Here is a 15,204-nt window from a genome sequence, read left to right on the forward strand (position 1 = left end):
TGTGCTCAACTTTTTCACCAAAGTACTGGAGATAGACCAGTTTCTAATGAGATTTTGATACTGTGGTCAGTGACTAAATTCAGACAGAGAGGTTCCATTCATGTCAAGGAACACAAAAGATCAAGGTAAATGTTGAATGCAGACACAGTTGCTGAAATCAATGACTGATTAACTGCCTCACCAAAAAAAAAGAAATAAATTAGATATCTGTCAATTGAAAATCAACCATTCATCGGGCAACAAATTGTTAAACCTTTCGACCACAAATAGTGTAATATTTCAAATTCAAATAGTTGATCCAAACTTGAAAAACTACTACAATTTTGTCATTGGTTTCATCAATTTATGCCAGAAGGGATTATCTTATGAACTCACAATTTTTGTCTGATAACATGTAGTTCCAATTAGATATCTACGTAAGCAGTAAAAACAGTTCCGATTTGGAACACTGAAAAGCGCCACATATATCATGAAAAACTATTGCATCTGCAGAAGATGAGTGGCTGGTGAGAATATCATAAAAAAATATAATTAGTCCTATTTTTTTTGCGCTCCTTAAATGTAGAAACATATCAGAATATTTTATCTCAATTCATTGCACTCTTGGAAAAGATGATCTATACTGTCTTTTTACAACGTGATAGCACAACATCATCCTACACAAATGATCATACTGGTTGTGTCTTATAGCCTCCAAAGATATTCAGATTTGACATCACCAGATTTTTTTTATTTTGAGTTAATTGAAATAAAAGTCTGTTATTCACAGCAACAAACCATTAACACTAGACCAAATTAAGGTCAATATGAAAGAAGTATTAAATATTCAGTCGCAAACTCTGTAATAAATATAAATAAAAATAACTGTAAGAAAAACAGTGAAAAGGGTGGTGGAACTAGAAGATGCTTTAATAAAGTATTCTTTAACTACACTCTGTCACACTTCACTAGACAAATATATTCAACAATTTTATACATTTCAATTAGTTCTCATAGTAGACTGCTGCGTTAGAACCAGATTTAGGAGTTGTAATTTTATTACTGATATAAACTCATCGATTTCAATAATTAATCCTTATACAGGACCTAAGGAACAGTTTCTTGAAAAAATATTTTATAAAGAAAACTTCTGATATTCTTATACAAGTAGTCCTTGAGTAGTCCTTGATCCCAACTTCTATAAAAGTTAAATAATAAAGCAATCAAGTTTAAGACCAGATGGTTTCACTAAATATTTAGTGAAAATAAATTATTTTACTACCATAATGCATTGTATATTACAGTACTGAAATTAAAAGAAAAAATATATATATATATTAAGAAAGATTAATTAATTTTCTCATACTGCACATTTAAGACATATGGAAATGATAAAGTGAAGCATTTTTTTTTAAATCAATATATAACAATGAATTAATAGTGAACAATTCAAAATAGCACACACCAAAATACTAAAACTGTCTTGAATGACAAAAGAAAAAATTATTTTAACAAAACAAAAATGTAATGAAATGTCCATGATTACCACAGTTCTGAAAGAGGAAAGCAATATTAAAAAATATATATTTTAATAAAATAACCAAAATAATTATTTCAAAATTTTACTGTAGTAACAAAGAAAAATTTTAAAGGTTATTTTTATACATAAATAACACCCCCAAAAAGAAAAACATATTTGCAGCAACAATCCTTTCAACTGACTTTTTGTTGTTAGAGGTGACCTACCTATCGACATAGATTATATCTATCTACACAACCAATTTCCATATTATGAGAAACTAAGAAATACTGACTGACAAACAACAGACTTAAATCAAATGAGTTTCAATTCATATCATTTCCACAGAAATACAGATTTTTCAATGTTGAATAGTGATGATGATAGTAAATGCAAAATTGCTAAATATTTATTAAAAATGAACTCAATTTATTCAGCAGAAAATCACCCACAAATGAGCATGTATTTTTTGATATTCACAACATATTTAAACAACATGATATCCACATTTTAAATAAAAAAACAACCTGTAGACTTTACTTTGAGGTGAATCTATGCTAGCATTTGCTCTTTGTGAAGCTTCAGTAAGTGTCCCTGGCACATGAAAAATATCTCTTGTTATGATGTATGCAAGTTGTAAATGTGTGATTTAAATTGGGTCTGTTCATTTAAAATATTTTATAACGGGTTTTGTATATTTGTATATTTTCAGTTACTTAAATTTGACTATACAAATGAATGCATAAACAAAACATACAAGAATAAATTAAAACAATGTTGTAAATGAACAAATTCAATTTAAATTACACACATACATACTAACATTCATGCATACACATACCATAACAACTTTCTAAACACATCATAAATAAAAAAGCTCCTTCATAACCCAGTTTGGACACCAATAATTATACAACACCTTAACACTAAGTTTTCAACAACAATGTCAGAAGAAAATTAATTTACAGTGATAGCTAGCACTGACATCGAGTTTTTATAAATTTCACATTTTATTTTATAAAAATAAAATAAAGTGATTGCATAAACTTTAAAAATGCAAAAAAAAAGGCTTTTTTTACAAAGGGTTGAAACACAAGATAAAAAACCTTTTTATATACGAGGTCTGTAATAAAGTAATGAGACAGGTTCAGAAAAACTTTTTATTTAAAATCCAATTATTCATGGACTCTATCACCTTCAAAATAGTTCCCCTGGGAAGCCATGCAACGCTTCAAACAGTTTTCCCACTCTTCATAGTAGTGTTGGAACTCAGAAACCGTAATATCCTTCAGATGGTCGGTTATATATTTTTTTAATGTTTTCTACTGTTCCAAAATGGTGTCATTTGAGGTTTTTTTAAAGTCGGTTACAGGAAAAAGTCACAGGGACTCAAGTCAGGTGAATAAGGTGGTTGAAGAACTACAGGAATATTTTTCTTTGCCAAAAATTCATTAATTGAAAGTGCCAAAAAAAATATATGACCGACCATCTGAAGGATATTACGGTTTCTGAGTTCCAACACTACTATGAAGAGTGGGAAAACTGTTTGAAGCGTTGCATGGCTTCCCAGGGGAACTATTTAGAAGGTGCATTGTCATAATGCAGCATCCAGTTGTCTTTGATAGCTAGTCTCACACGGGCAACTCTTTTCCACAGTCTTTCAAGAATTTTTCAGTAACCATACTGATTTACAGTCTGTCCTGTAGGCAAAAACTCCTTATGGACAATGTCATTACTATCAAAGAAACAAATTAGCATGGTTTTAATTTTTGATTTGCTCATTTTTGCTTTTTTGGGACGTGGTGAGTTTGTAGTGTGCCACTCCTTGCTCTGGAGTTTTCTTTCTGATTCAAAAAAAAATATCCAAGATTCATCACCAGTAATAATAGTTTTTAGAAAATCAGGATCAGTTTCAATTCACACTAGAAGATTAGCATACTTCCACGCTATTGTTTTTCTGTTCAACAGTGAGGTTTTTTGGGACCAATTTTGCACAAACTTTTTTCATCTCAAATTCGTTTGTCAAAATTTGACGGACTGTGGTATGGTTCAAATTCAATTGTTTTGCAATAATTCTGGACAGTTAATCCGCCAGTACCGTACCAAGTTTCTGATTCACTCAACAGTCACTTTTTGATGTTAACTCTCTTCCAGAGCATGGAACGTCCACAACTGATTCCTGGCCATCTGAAAATGCTTTAAACCACCTAAAAACTTGGGCTCATGACAGAGTTTCATCTCCATATATCCTTTTCAATTTTGAAAAAGTTTTAGTAGCATTATCACAGAGTTTAACACAAAACTTGATTGCATAATGTTGCAAATAACTGGTATCACTCATTTTTGTAATGCACAACAAAAACTCATTTCAGGAAAAGTTTGTTTAAGTCTCACGTGGCAGCAATAAGCTAAAAATATTAATACCTAATATAAATCAGCTGTCATAAAACCATATGTTTACTAGTAACTTTACAGTGCTGCCACTTTGGCTGCCAAAAAAGAAACTAGTCCCATTACTTTATTTACAGACCTCATATATGTTTCTAATTTTTAACTATATACACCATTTACAACTTCAATTATTGTGTAAACAATGTAAAACAATAATGTAAAAGTTAAATGGAAGAAACTAGCCACTGTACAGTAGAACTGCAATTATTACTCTTCACAGTTAAGGAGCAAATCAAGATTGATATATTTCTGTTGCCATTTTGGATGACTTACCATACCATATAAAAAAACTTCCATCTTTTATTTAAAATACAATTAAAAAAATTTCTTTTACAGAAGTAATAATACTCTGTCAATGAATTTTTAAATAATATTAATTAAAAAACTTTTTTCTGCATCCCATTCAGTGTGTAAGAAAAAATGTCCATAAAACAATTTTCAATAGCACCTTCTGAATAGTGAATTATTTATATTTAATGTATTTAAAATAACATTATTCACATGTCTATATATTAAAAGATTATTATGGATTATGATTAAATTTATTTTTTATCTTATAATTTACTTAACAATTTAACTGTATCCAAAAAAAACTTTTTGCGTTCTGATTTTTAACAAAAAATCTCTTATAAAAACAATTTTATATAACTTACAGTGGAGGATTTCTAAGGTTTTTTCTTTAAACTTTCACAAATTATCAATTTATGCAGCTTAAGTTTTGTCTTTCTAACAACAGATCACCAGTTAATTTCATAGATTGACATTCCATTATATTAAAAGGAACAAACAAACTAAAAAGAAATGAAAGTAAGAAAACTAAGTGAAAAGAACAAAAACTCTCATGCAGGACTGACTTTTCATTTCAATTGCCCTTTTTGGAGTCAGAAGTGCACCTTTTTCAGAGTACAATGCACTACATATGTTCAATTAACGAGTAGACCTACAGACAAGCATCAATTTTCAGCTCGCACACCACTGTAATTCATTGCATAAGCGCATATGAAAAATGCATCACTGAACATTATGAGTACATTATGAGGTACGTTATGAAGTTATGACCTCAAACATAACCTCAAATAAAAATCTTCATCATAAACTGCTCTTAACAACAATGATTACCTCAAGAGGAGGTTATGTTGTCTATTGATTACTTTAAACTGAGCTGATTCAACCAATCTTCATCAAATGCACACATGCACAACTTCAGATGCACTACTACAGCATAACTAAATTTCAATGAAATTGACCAAGTAGTTTTGAAAATTTTTGAGCCACAAATCTTATACATAGGCAAATGTATAAAAGGAATTGCATTTTAAGTGAACGGTATTTTCAGACACCTTAAAATGTAAAGAAAGTTCATTTTCAACCCCCCATTTCCACCATGAGACCTAAAGTAATACCAAACTTGTTTTCAAAACGTCAATAAAAAATACCAGCTTATACAGTCATTATTAAAGTATATTTAAAACTTAAAATTTAAATTTAAACTTTCTAAGCACAAACCACCCAGCCAGTCAGTGGGGAAATAAAAGAAACTAATGAATAGTTTTTTAACAATTAAAACAGTAGCGATAATTAAATTCTAGTGTTTTTCTAATATATTAATAATGAAGTTTAATAATTATTCACAGTGATGTATATATATATTTTTAATTATTTTTAACAATCTTTATACCTTTTACTAATATATATAGTCACTAATTAAATTGTCTATTGACACCTTGATATTAATTTTTTATATTTTTCCCAATCCAAAAACATAAATAATTAAAAATGTTTAATTAAATTTGATGTGCAAATATAAATGTGATGAAGTAGAGGATTAAAAAATTAGGAGTTTGAAAGAAGATCAGGAGAAAAAGAATACCGGAAGCAAATACAAAACAAGGAAATTACAAGAAAAATAAAGAGAATTTTATGATCATGGACAAAAATAAATTTTAAATAAACTAATACAAAAAAATGATTTAAAATTTGCATCTATTTCTTATTACCAATGACAGATTTAATATTACAGCTGTTTAAGACAAATTCAGTTAAATATCTCACATTAATTAAAACATTCATTACATAAAACATACCTAAAAATATTTATCTAGTAATTATTTTTTTTAATACAGGCATAACTGAAATATAAATAACAATAATTTTAATTAAAAGCTTCTTTCTTCAGCAATGTAAAAATTAATTCACAAGCAATCCCTCAAGAAATATATATATATATATTTTTTTTTTTGTTGGTTACCGTATAACACTGTCAACATTACTCAAATTTCTCAAGATATACATTTATCAACTAATTATTCCACCATTACTTAAAATACATCATCAAGGACCGATAAAATTTACTTTTAACACACAAAATTTAAACTGAACTTAAAATAACCTTGTTAAAATCTTTATCTTACTAATAGATAAATTCTATGATACACTATTTTACATAACATGGAAAATACTAATTCCAGTAAATACTGCAATAAATGTCAAAGAAAACTGTCAGAAATTACAAACCAATATAAATCTACATTTAAGAAAATGATTTCTTTTGCCATCCTGCAGAAATAAGTGTTTTAAATTAAACAAATAATACACATGTATAACTTGTTAATAAAAAGTTCATCTATAAAATAGCTAAAATCTATTTCAATTAAAAGTTTAATAAGTAAAATCAGGATGTGATAATTTATATATATATATATATATATATATATATATATATATATATGTGTGTGTGTGTGTGTAAATACACAAAACGTAATTTGTGTTTTACATTTTTTACTATATAGTCCAGTGTAGTTATACAGATCTGTGAGATATCCAAGCGGCATTTTAAATAATTTTTTTAAATGTATGTTATTACTCTTTGTTTTATGGTTTACATTTTTTATTTTAACTAACAATGAACCATGCATCAAACAAGATTAGTGCAACCAAGATGTACAAAAGTATTTATGCTTCAAAAAAATGTATATTTAAAAACATTGTTTTGGAAAATTTTTTATATCAAAGACTTTTGCTCAAGACACATCATAAAACAAATAAATTAGCATTATTTGGCAGAATCATATAATAATTTTACTAATACCTTTGTATTATCAGTCTAAATAATAATTGTATATAAATAATAGAATATAGTTGGATCAAAGCCATCTCCTCAATCGACAGTTTTACACCACAAAACTTTTACTCTAGAAATAGAATTCAGAAACATACAACTCTAAAGATAAAGTGTAAAGTTAATTAAAGATAAAGTGTAACGATTGCATCCATAAACCTTTTCTTCTAAAACAACTATGTTTTATATGTAGCAGTTTAGCTACATATAAAAATTAAAAATGCTGAAAAATTTACTACAAAAATTGTAATTGCATCTTAATCAACTTAGCACAAATAAATTGTATATACCTAATAAATGTTTAATAGTGGATACTTTTATAAAATTATATAATAACTGTTTCAATAAATGGGTAAACTTACATTTTCTAAATAATTAAAAATATGGTAACATTTTCCAGTTGAATCAGGAATCATTTTTATTATTTAAAAAAAATTTTGAAAATATCATTTTATTATCCTGGTATATGAGTATAAAGATAATATTTACAGACATATTAGTTTTTCATTATTAACTAATCAAACATATTTTTTCATCTAATATTTTATTCATTATACCTTTATTATTATTATTATTTCATTTTAATGAGGAAGGTGAGGAGACAAATGAAATAATACATAAAAAAATTCAGATCCTTGTAAAATACTAAACTTGTGAGACTAGCTGATTAAGAAATCAGAATACCGGTCATCAAAGCAACTCTCTAATCGTTCTAGGTCTATAAAAAGTTCTATTTGTAAACTATTTTGCTACATCTAGTGTAAATAAGATATAAGCTCATAAGGTAAAATTGACTGATCCAATAAATCTGGCAGTAAACAGTAAAAATGTCTATTTTCACATCATGAACTAAACTTAAGACCCGAGTCCACAGGCCAGAATTATATTAACAAAATTGTATGAGCTAGAATTGTATTTAACGAAATAACCCCAATTTAATTCATTACCCAACAAAAAAATCATAACAAAAACAAGCTAGAAAACCCAAAAACAGAACAAGATTAGGAATTTGCAAGTGAACAACAATAAGTCAAAATTATGTCAAATAAATAACATTTTATTTAATTCGAATGTAAAATTCATAAAATTTGAATATGCTTTTTTTTAATGATAATGATATTAATGGTAAACTGCATCCCTTACAAGCTGATTGCTACATAATACTGAACATAACAGAGAACATCAACTTAGAAAAAAAAGGGCATGAAGTAAAAAGAAACTTTAAATAACAGAAGCTACAGTTTTTTGTACAATTATAAAATTTATGATTAAATGAGGGCTGTGGGGACTATCACCCTGGTTTTCATTTGTGGTATCTTTCAATGGCCAGCAGGACAGTTAGGTCTTTATTAGGACTTAGTGGGGTGCCAGATCTCTGTGTCTGTCAAACTGTCAAAAGATTTTCCTATCCAAATGTAGTAGAAGACGCAAACTAATAACTATGTTACCAACTGGATAAACCAGACCTCTTATTTATCACGAAGCCTATTCTAATTTAGTATTTTAAACATCTGTGAAACTGTTGTTGAAGCTCACTTCCTGATTAGATTCACAATACTGTTGCAATGAAAGCAATTTCTCATACCAATTATAGCACACCAATGCCAAATCAAAGATTTGTAACCAAAACTATTAACTTGCATGATAAAATACAAAATTTACTTCAAACAGGTGTTCTTTATGTACATTATTAATATTTTCAATTGCTTTTACAACTTTTACAACTCAAAAGGTTGAACAAGTCTATTTGAAGTAAATCTGTTAGTCGTCCATGAAAAAGTATTTCCTTAATATTATCTTCACCATCAATCATCATTGATAACAACAATATGGTGAATTTTCATCAGTCATTTTTCTAATTTATTTTTAATATTAATGCAAATTACCTAAAAACTGATATTTTTTATCTTAAAATTATTAATTTAAAAGTGGAAAAATAATACATTACAGAATTGATCATAATATTTTTAACATAATAAGTAAAATCAAGCTTATTAAAATCTGTACTACAAAGTTTCACCTATGTTTACATATTTCAATTACAAATAATGTTAATATTATCTACATTGGTAATAAACAATACCGACAAAACCATAATCACAGATTTACAGTAGACATTTTACAAACACATATAATAAATCACAATATCTTACTATAATTTAACACAGCAAAGTTACAACTAATCACAACTACTGTTAACATTTATACTAAAAAACATTCAATCAAAACTGTTTTATTTACAATAAACAATCAGAAACACAGATTAATATTTAACAATAATTCCTATTTAAAAAATAGATTTTATACGTTTATAATATAATAATAAAGATTTTCATTATATATTATTTTCTTACCAAGACATAAACTATTCTGAGTAATAGCCTCAAATTGATTGGTTTTCAAAAATTACTCTCTAAAAATTCAAAAAGCATTAAAGCTACTAAATAACAGCTGCATCATTGCATTAAATAATAATAATAATAAAAAATCAACTTATATAATTTAAAAATTTTTTAATCAATAATTCTTTTTATTTTTATTGATTTTTTATATTAAAACTTAAAATCTATACAATTTTATAAGAACAACATTAACTACTTCCAAATTACAATTAAAGTTTCAAATTATAGTAATAATAGATGTCATAAATTTCTAATTATCTGCTAGAATTAATTTTTACTTACATCCCAACAATTACACTTAAGTAAAGGACTATTTGATAGAGAGGGTTAATATATTCTCGTCATTTTTTTTTTAATAATATACAATAACAGGTATGGGTATAATGACTGGAGCACACCACCAAAAAATTGGGTATGAAATTGTAAGTAATTGGAATTAACTCCCAAGTCTTTCCTCATATTGCAATTTTCTCAGCGAATCTCAAAACAACACCAATTATACCACTTTAAAGAATCAGAGAGAAAGTAGGACAAAAAATTTCCTTCAAAAAGACAGAATTGAGGATCAACATCAAAGATTTTCCCAAATTCCCAAAGTGCAAGATTTTGAAAATTCAGTCAATAAATTTAAATAACTAGAGAAATAATCCAAATTAATAGTTTAGATAAAGAAGCCGATCAAACAAAGAAAAAAATTAAGTTTTTTGGCCTACTGACTAACAAAAGACATTTACAACAAAAAGAATATCTCAACAAAACATTTACAACAAAATCAGGCACTGCAATATGTTAATTGAACCAGTTTAAAATCAGAAGAAATAAATGCAATAGGAAAAAAATAAAATCTAAAGAAAAGTTAGGTCTAAGAAAAATTGGTGAAAACGAATACAAATTCAGAAGTAATAAAAATATTTACAAATATAATGAAACTGTCAGATTCCATCAGAAAAAGAAGACCCAAATTCTTTAGCCACCTTATGAGAATGAATGATAACAAGCTCATGAAAAAAATGTTCAACCAGATTTACAATAAAAAGAATGAAACTTGAAACTCAATGGACCTCAGTGGTTCAAGAAGACCTAAAAGAAATGGAAAACATCTGAAGAATCAGTTAAGTAATATAGGACAATGTTCAGAAAGCTGGTACAAGATTTCAAAGGTTTCCGAGAGGAGAAAAAGGAAACCAATAACATCTGGACAGAAGAGAGATGGCAAAAACAACATCTGGACAAAAGAGAGAAGGCAAAAACAAAGCAAAAAAATGAAAAATTATTGGAAGACCAGAAAAGAAAACATCAAAAAGAAAAAGAAATGCAAAATGTTACTTCACTTCTCAGTCGGCCAAATTCCAAGTAAAGGGGAAGCTAGAGGAGATGGAATGAGAAAATACAATGAAAAATGTATGTGGATTCTTTAGCCTCATTAAAGAGCATAGGAAAAGTTTCCAGCCAACAGTGTTCATGATCAAAGATAGGAATTAAGGTATTCTAATAAACGTGGAGGAGATAAAAAAAATGGACGGAGTACATCAAGGAGCTTCTGAATGTTAATCCCAATATGGCAACACAAGAAGAAACCCACAACACAGGTGAAGAAGGAGATAAGGTACTAGAGTTAGAGGAGATATGGAGAGAAGTTAAACGCTTGAAATGCAATAAAGCTCCCAGTCCTGACAACATATCCAGCGAGTAACTACAGGAAGGAGGAAAGAAACTTCTAAAAGAAGAAACATCACCAAGGGATTGGAGAGAGGATAGTGCCATTGCATCAGAAAAATGATATAACTAACTGCAGGGGAATTTCCCTGCTGAATACATGTTACAAGATATTGTCAATGGTAATAAAATATAGTAGGTTAGAAGAAAGAACTAAAGAGTGATAGGAGAATACCAAGCAGGTCCTCTTTGTAGACTTCCAAAAAGCATATGATAAGGCCAAGGGTTTGGAATGCTATGAGTGACCTCAGAATCTTGAAGAAATTAATAAGGATGACAAATATACATAAGCGCCAACCAAAGAACAGATTAAGAGTACTTGGTGGAGACTCCTGAAGCATTCACTATAGAGAATGGGGTCAGACTGGGAGATGGTCGACCTCCCCTCATATTCAACATAGCAATAGAAAGGGTAGCATAGGACATCAATGACAGTGGCAAAGTAGAGTTAGCAAGGTTAAGAATCCTCTAGCGTTTGCTGATGACATACTACCAGTGGAAACTACAATAGAGGATATTGAGAAACATGTTAAGGAATTTAAAAGTACAAAGAAAGTAGGTGTACAAATCAATATAGATAAAACTAAATATATGTTGGTGAGTAAAAAAGGAAAAGTACTGAAGAAAAATATCTATTTAAATACCAAGGAGTAAACATAAATTATAAAAACGAAATTGAAGAAATGGCCCATCACATCTCAAATGCAAATAAAAGCTTCTGGTCAGTTAACAGTATTTTTCAGTCCAGATCAGTCTCAAGAAGGATAAAAGAGAAAGAAAGTGAACTGTGTACAATTATACAACCAGTGTTAACCTACAAGTGTGAAACTTGGATTTGTAAGAGAAAGTTGGAAAACTAACTAACATCCTTTGAGAACAAAATTTTGAGGAAATATATATGCTAGATGGAACATGGCATAGGAGGAAAGACAAACAGCATGAGCCAACTATACAAGTACAAGCCAACAATACTAAACACTGACAAATCTAACTTAATACAGTGGGCAGGACATATGGCGAGAACAGATTATAATACTACCATAAAAAGAGCTCTCAGCCTAAAGTATGATGGAGTCAGAAGCCCAGGTTAACCAAGAAAAAAAGAGAGGTGAGGGTGAGAGAAATTGTCACAGAATCAGGCCACAAGGGTGATTGGTTGATAAAGGCGAGTGATAGAGATGGATGGAAGAGGATACTACAATGAAGTCATGAACTCACACAAAGGTCTTTGAAGAGTACAAAAGAAGAAAAATCATAGATATGAATGTACAAATAATGCATAAAAAATATGTCAAATGTCAACTCAAAATCAATTACCCTGAGATTTAAAAAAAAAAATTTACACTACTAATTAATATCAAATCTTTACACACGATCTTGTTTAAGTGTGAAATAGAGCATAAACATATAATTTAGGCTATTTATAACAAAAACAAAATAATTTTAGGTTTAGAAACAAAACATGATTATAAATTATAATTGTTAATTTTTATATTAATATTTTTTTGTATATAAGTTATATAAAATTATATAAGTTATATAAGTTATATAAGTTATATAAAATTTTACAAAAAATTACAAATCTTTTCTTAATGTACACCTTGAGATAATGATGCTTTTATTCATTTATTTATTTTTCTTAATTAAAGAATTAAAATAGAAAATACTTAATTTTTAATTTTACAGACAATAAGCAATCACAATTTGGTTATGTGGCAGGATGCAAAAGTGGATTGCAACATATTATACTATAACATCAATTTTTTAAGGCTTGAAGAGTGCCAATACTAACTGGTAATATATTGTACTAGCTAGTATATGTAAATTACACACTGACTTAACAAACTAGAGTGTTTCGATACAGTGATCCATTTACAAAGCAACTCTTGAAACTGATTACTTCAATAATTTTTTTTTTCAAAAGCTACTACAAGCAAAAGTAAAAGTAATATATTTTTTTTATATTAAAAATTGAAAAATAACAAATTTTTACATATTATAATATAATTAAAAAATATTTTTTTCTTAAGTTTTTATTCATTACTAATTATTAAAACAGATTTTGTTTAAATTTTATTTCTATTTCTGTGTAACGACATACAAACAAAATAATAAAACATAGTGCTTATGGCAGCACCCCCAACAGCAGCCAATTGAGAGAGCAAAAATATGTATTATTTTATCTAGAAATATTTAGAAATAAAATAATCAAACCAATCAATAAAACTTAAAACAGTATTACAATAACTTTTAATATATGATATACTATAACTGATGTAATTATTTTTTTTAAATAAAACACTAAAAAGATTATACTTAGATTATCCTAAATATCAACACTAGATTAATCTTTAATGCTTCTTTTAATTTATTACATGCAGATCACAAGTAGCTTTTAAACAAACTGTTGCACAGTTAAAAGTGCAAATTTTTTGAGCAAGTTATAATATTATAAACAATTATTAAGCAGAATTCAAATAATAGCACACTTAAAAATGCTTTTTTAAAATATAATTAGAACAATTTACTTACTAAATGTGTTAAAATTTGCTTCCAAAAACCTTTTCAGAGCTTTTATTCAACTCCTCCATTATTAAAAGGAAAATTATAAAAAGAAGAAAGCTATCCGTAAAGTAACTTGTCTTCTTAAAGTGATGTGCTCAAGGAGTGAGAGTAATGAAACTATATTGGTGCATCAGTGTACCGGGACTCTGTATGTATCTAACAGAAGCAGAAAGAAGTAATAACCATTTAAAATTTATGCTGCAATTGAGAATTCCATTGGTTGCAAAGTAAACTCAATAATAAGCATGCTATACAGTAACCTGCTAGCCAGAAAATATGAGTTTTCTGGCTAGTTTTGAAATCAATCATCACGTGAGAAAATGAATTGCTGTTTAGAAATGGACAGATCCTTATCCATGGTGCAAAGAGAAGTAGCCAGCTGAATATTAAAAATCACATATTAAGATCAACAATATATATTAAGTCAAGGAGCAATTCACCATTTCAGAGCTTTCTGATTTAGGTTTTACAGATCTCATGACAAGTTCTTCACAAAGTGACTACAATACAGCTAGCTACGTAATCATATGTTTTGTGCCTGGTGGATTCTAAACTTCTTTCACATTTGAAGACAATGGATGGAGAACAGTATTAGCTCTTTTTGAACATTACAGCATTGAAGGTGTGTTATTGGATAAAACTGTTATGAGAGATGAGATGTGGGATGTAATGTGTAAATTTAATGACTAAATATCAGTGAACAGAGTGGGGCTGAACTCAATTCACCAACAAATCAAAAAAGTGTCAACAAACCTCTTTCTATCAAGAAAATCATGCTGAATGTCCTTTAGAATATTATTTACGATAAATGAACGGGTCTTGGTTGATCTCATGGAATATAATACAACATCAATTTAGAAGTGTATTGTAAGGCATTAAAAAGTTAAGAAGGGGCAATTAAAGCAAACATCAAGACATGTTTGGCTATAATGTTGTTTATGGTGTATGTACAATAATAACCACTTAAAAAATGCTGAGTTTATTGCAACAGTTATATGCAACAATTCAAACTGGAAGTGTTACAGAATTTGATCCTTAGGGATTACCATCTCTTCATGCACATGAAGAAATGACATTCTGACACTGAAGGTGAGTTTGTAATCCAATGTAGGAAGAATGGCTCAAATCACAGGCACAATAATTATGTGACTTTGCAATTCAAAAGGTTGTAAAACCTTGTAAACAAGTGCCTCAATTTGCCTGGAGGCTATGTTGAAGAACAGTAAAAGTACAGTTTTAAGTTATATACAATAAAAACATTACTTTTTAAAAAATTGATTTTTTTTTTTAATATATATTATTTATATTTATATTACTGTCCAGATAGCTTTTGAAAGCAAGTTTCTAAGTATTTTGAATGTGAGGAGCTTTTTTTTTAGTTGTAACAGATTTTTATCAGGCATGTCACAGATTTAAAAAAAAGTATGGTAAAATTATTAAATAAATTAGTAAGC

Source organism: Lycorma delicatula, chromosome 2 (genome assembly GCF_047948215.1).
Source record: "Lycorma delicatula isolate Av1 chromosome 2, ASM4794821v1, whole genome shotgun sequence".
Classification (NCBI taxonomy): domain Eukaryota; kingdom Metazoa; phylum Arthropoda; class Insecta; order Hemiptera; family Fulgoridae; genus Lycorma; species Lycorma delicatula.